This window comes from Peromyscus californicus, unplaced genomic scaffold (assembly GCF_007827085.1).
Source record: "Peromyscus californicus insignis strain IS unplaced genomic scaffold, ASM782708v3 Scaffold_20__1_contigs__length_68692818, whole genome shotgun sequence".
Taxonomy (NCBI): Eukaryota; Metazoa; Chordata; class Mammalia; order Rodentia; family Cricetidae; genus Peromyscus; species Peromyscus californicus.
This window is the reverse complement of record NW_026294503.1, coordinates 54,433,288-54,439,287: the sequence shown is the minus strand read 5'-3', so window position 1 is coordinate 54,439,287 and position 6,000 is coordinate 54,433,288.

Sequence of the window (6,000 nt, the reverse complement as noted above, 5' to 3'; positions counted from 1 at the left end):
TGAAATGCAAGATCCAACAATCTCTTATCTTTATGACTCACTGGCAATGATACTCCCTGAAATTTTTTTTCTTTATTTATTTTATTTTACATACCAACCACAGTTTCCCCTCCTTCTTCCCCTCTCATTCCCTTCCCCCACCTCCTTTCTACTGCCCCCCCCCCATTCATATACTCGTTCAGATAGGGTAAGGGCTCTCTTGGGAATCCACAAAGCATGGTATATGAAGTTGTGGCAGGACCAAGCTCCTCTCCCCTGCATCAAGGCTGAACAAGGCATCCCACCATAAAGAATAGGTTCCAAAGAGCCAGCTCATACATCAGGGACAGGTCCTAGTCCCACTGCTAGGGACCTCACAAAAAATCAAGCTACACAACTGTCACCCAGATGCAGAGGGCCTAGGTGGGTCCCATGCCAGCTCCCTATCTGTCCATCTAGAGTCTGTGAGCTCCCACAAGCTTCCTTTGGGAAAGCTTTGTTTCTGACACCTCCTTTCTCATATAATCCCTCCACCCTCTCTTCAACTGGACTCCAGAGCTCAGCCCAGTGCTTGGCTGTGGATCTCTACATATGCTTCCATTAGTAACTGGATGAAGGATCTATGATGACAATTAGGATAGTCACCAGTCTGATTACAGGCAAAGACCAGTTCAGGCACCCTCTTATACCTATCAGAATGGCCAAGATCAAAAATGCTAATGATAGCCTATGTTGGACAGGATGTGGAGTAAGGGGAACATTCCTCCACTGCTGGTGGGAGTGCAAACTTGTACAGCCACTTTGGAAATCCGTATGGCAGTTTCTCAGAAAATTGGAAACCAATCTACCTCAAGACCCAGTGATACCACTCTTGGGCATATACCCAAAGTATGCTTAACTTTACCTCAAGGACACTTGCTCAACTGTGCCCTGAATTTTTTTAAAAAATAGCTTAGTAAGGTAGTAGAAACAAAAATCAGTCTAGCATAGCTATTCCAGTATATGATAAAGTATATTTCAAATCAAAATTAAAACAGAAAGGCCATTAGTAATAAAAGCAACAATTCATCAAGAAGAAACAACAGTTGAAAATACATACACATCAAATTATGGGGCTCCTTACTTCATTAAACATGGTCAAAGGGGCATGAAATGTCATATAGGCCCAATACAATGAGACTGGGAAATTTCAAGATCAAACTTTCCAGAGAAGGCAGGCTAAAAAAAAATTCAACCTATACAATGAGACTGGGAAATTTCAAGATCAAACTTTCCAGAGAAGGCAGGCTAAAAAAAATTCAACCTAGAGTCTCCAAAGTTAATATCATATGTCAGTTGGATTAAACAGATGATTAAATATTCCATCCAACAGATACAAAATACATATTCTTCCAAGAAAACAATGGTACTTTATCTAAAATAGATCAGTTCCTAGGTCACAAACCAAGTCTTAACAAATACAAGGTAATCAAAATAATTTTGTGTTTTATCAGATCATAGAAAAATAAAGCTAGACATTTTAACAGCAAGAAAAACAACAGAAGTGTAAGAGTACTTGGAGAGTGAATAGCACATACTTCAATGAAAGGAGGTCATGAGCGGTAGTGATGCACACCTTTAATCCCAGCACTCGAGAGGCAGAGGCAGGTGGATCTCTGAGTTCGAGGCATACTAGTCTACAGAATGATTTCCAGGACAGCCAGAGCTACACAAAGAAACCCAGTCTCAGAAAAAAAAAGTAGAAAGCAGGTCATTAAAGACATCAAAAATGAAATTTTAAAGTACCTAGAATAAAGTACTAAATTAATAACACCCCTTTTCAGAATCTCTGGTTTATGGCTAAGACAGTTATAGGAGAAAAATCTGTAGCTATGAGAAAGAAATGAAAAAAATGGAGATATTTCAACTAAACGACCTAATACAAAATAAGAACAAATCAAATATAAAAGAAGTTAATAGCTGGAAATAATAAATAATGGCACAAAATAGAAGCAATATATAGAATCAATCAAACAAAATTATAGTTTTTTGAAAAGATAAACAAATTTGACAAACCTTTGCCAAACTAACAGAAAAATAGAGAAGACTCAAAGTAATAAAATTAGAGTTCCAAAGGGAGCAGGTTCCAATGAAATCCAAAAGAATATAAAAAAAACTCTGAAAAATTATATTTTTAAAGGATAAAAAATGCAGAAGAAATGAACAGTTTGCTATGAACATGTGACCCACCAAAATTAAATCAAGTGTATATAAACAACTTAGATATGTAACAAACAAGGAGTCAAAGTAATAATAAAACATTTTCCAGCAAAAACTAATACCCAGGACTATATGGATTCACTTTTAGATTCTGTCAAACCTTTAAAAAAAAACTTACCCAAAGATCCTCATAGTGTTCAGGAGACTAGAACACTGCCCAACTCATTCCATGAAAGCAGTATTAACCTAACGTCAAAACCAGATAAGGATACCACAAAGACCAAACTATAGACCAACTTCTTTGATGAACACAGATAAAGATATGTGAATAAAATACTGGCAAACTGAATTCATAAACTGAGAAAGCATATGTAGCTGGAGTTTTCTCCAGTCCTGCTCGGGCCTGAGGTTAGAACAAATCTCTCTCACTCACCAGTCCTGCAGCCACTTGGACCCAAGTAAACACACAGAGACTTATATTACTTATAAACTGAATGGCTGTGGCAGGCTTCTTGTTATCTAGTTCTTATATCTTAAATTAGCCCATTTCTATTAATCTATAAGTAGGCACATGGCTTGTGGCTTACCGGTACTTTTATATCTCACTTCCTCTGTGTCTAGCTGGCAACCCCTGACTCAGCCTTCCGCTTCCTAGAATTCTCCTCTCTCCTTATCCTGCCTACATTATACTTCCTGCCTGGCTACTGGCTAGTCAGCATTTTATTTATCAATCAATCAGAGCAACACATTCAGAGCATACAGAAAGACATCCCCAGCAAGTATACACCATGACAAAGTTGATCTCAGCCCAGGGATGTAAGGTTGTTTCAATACACATCAATAAATGTAATATGGTATATAAATAGACTGTAGGGCAGAAACTACACAAATATCACAATGGAGACAGAAGAGGCCTTTAACAAAGTTAAACATCCTTTCATGATAAAAAGGCCTAAGAGAAGCTAGCAATAAAGAGAAAATATCTCAACATAATGAAGTCTATGTGCAATGAACATATAACCAATGTTGTACTAACTAGGGAAAATAGAAAGTATTTCCTCTAAATTCAGGAGTGTGACAAAGGTGTCCACTCTCTCTGTTTTTATTCACTGTCTTCACTAGAGCAGTAAGGCAAGAAAAAGAAATAAAAGAGGAATGAACAGAAAAGGGAGAAGTCAAATTATCTGTATTGGCATGACAAAGATCCTAGAGATTCTACAAGAAAACTCTTAGATCTGATAAATATTTTAGCAAAGTAGCAGGATACAAAATCAGCATATGAAAATCAATTGCCTTTCTACAAAGCAATAATGAACGTGTGAAGAAAGAAACCAGGAAAAAAATCCTCAGTAACTTTTTCTAAATGCTTGGGGATATACATTTCCAAGGAAGTAAGAGACCCTTAGAAGGATGAACTAGACACACCAACAAAAGACACTGTAAGTTTGAAAGCCTTTCATCCTTATGGATCAGTGGAATTAATATTGTGAAAGTATCTATTTTTACAAAAAGTTATCTACTGACTGAATGTGACTTCTGCTGTGGGATAATGCTCTTGTACACTTGTTTAATAAAACGCTGATTGGCCAGTAGCCAGACAGGAAGTATAGGCAGGGCAAGCAGATGAGGAGAATTCTGGGAAGAGAAAGGACAGAGTCGGGAGTTACCAGCCAGACACAGAGGAAGCAAGATGACAAGTCAGAACTGAGAAAAGGCACCAAGCCACGTGGATAAACATAGGTGTAGCAGAATCTTAAAGGGTCTTATTAATAAAATCAAAATTGGGGTGAATGCTGGAAGATCAGAGAAGCATAACAAGCCACAGCCACCTCACTTTGCTGATTCCTCAACTGGTCTTGTTTCCTCAGACTGGAAGCCTCTGTGTCCTTATCCAAATGGATCTCAGCTGAACTGCTTCTTGAAAGCCTAAAAACTTAACCTAATCAAATGCTTCTAGTTTCTGGTCTTCACACCTTATATATCTTTCTGCTTTCTGCCATCACTGCCTGGGATTAAAGGCTCACTTTCTGGGATTAAAGGCATGAGTCACCATGCTTGGCTATATCCTTAAACACACAGAGATCCAGGTAGATCTCTGCCTCTGGAATGCTAGGATTAAAGGCATGAGTGCCACCATTTTCTAGCCTCTGTATGTAGTGGCTGTTCTGTTCTCTGACCTCTGATAGATTTATTAGGGTGCACAATATTTTGGGGAACACAATACCACCACACATAGGCAAGAATTATGGGTTAATTTAAGTGTAAGAGCTATTCAGTAATAAGACTGAGCTAATGGCAGAGTAGTTATAATTAATATAAGCTTCTGAGTGATTATTTTATAAGTGGCTGTGGGACTGTGGGGCTGGGCGGGAACAGAGAACCCTTCCGGCTACAGACTTCCATCAGAATTCCAATGACATTTTTCACAAAAATAGTAAAACAATCCTAGAATTCATATAGGATCACAGAAGACTTCAGATGGTTAAAGCAACATCAAGCAGAAAGGACAATACTGGAGCATTTACAATACTTGGTCTCAAATTATACACAAGAGTCATAGTAATAAAAAGAATACAATACTGGCACAGGAGCAGAAATGCTGAGCATGGAATAAAACTGAAGGCCCACAAATAAACCCAGAGAGCTTCAGATACCTACTATTCACAAAGGTGCCAAGTTTCCAACAAAAACGGGGCTCTTCAACAAATGGTGCTGGGAAAACTAGATTTCTGCATGCAGAAGAATGAAACTAGATCCTTGTCTCTCACCTGTACAAAAAAATCAATTGAACATGGGTTAAAGATCTTAATTTAAGACATGAAATTGAAGCTACTAGAAGAAAACATGCGAAAGCACTCCTGTGTCTAAACAAAGGCCAAGGCTTCCCCACAAAGTTCCCTCATCTCAAAGGAAATAATCCCCCAAATGGATAAATCAGGTTCCAGGAAATTAACATTGTTCTTCTGCACAGCCCAGGAAACAATCAACCAGAATGAAGGGTCCATTTACATAATATGAAAACTCTTGGCCAACTATGCATCAGACAAGGAGTTAACATCTAGAACCTATAAAATCGAATTCTAAGAATAAAACAGGAAAACTATCTAGTCAACAAATGGACTAATGAACTAACAGAAAGTCCTCGAAAGAGGAATCGCAAATGGCCGGTAAGTATTTGAAAAACTGCTCATCATCTTTAGGCACCAGGGAAACACAAATCAAAACTGCTTTGAAATCCTAGTTTACTCCGGGCAGAAATGGCTATCATAAACAAAACAAAGGACAGTAAATCCTGATGAGGAAGTGAAGAAAGAGAAACCCTTACACATTATTGGCAGCAACGTAAACTGTTTCAGTCACTATGGACATAAGTCTGGAGATTCAAACACCTAAAAATAGGATTACCATATTACCCTGGTACAGCCTGGGTACAGCCTGAAGGACTCTATATTGGCATATCACATAGGTATTTGGGCACCATGTTTATTGCTGTACTATTCTCAATAACCAAGAAATTGGACCAGGCTAGATACCCATTAACAGATGGATAAAGTGTGGCATATACGTACACAGTGGAATTTTATTCCACTGTAAAAAAAAAAATGAAATTATGGTATTTGCAGGAAAGAAGATAGAATGGAAAACCATATGTTAAACCAAATATCCAGTCTCAGAAAGAAAAACAATAGAGGTTGCCCCTAAGATGGGGGATCTATATTTCAATTTATACGTGATCTAAAAGTAGAAAGAAAACCATCAGAGAGGGGGAAACAGTCTAAAGGGAGGGGTGAGGAGAGAGGATAATGCAGTAGATGTGACATG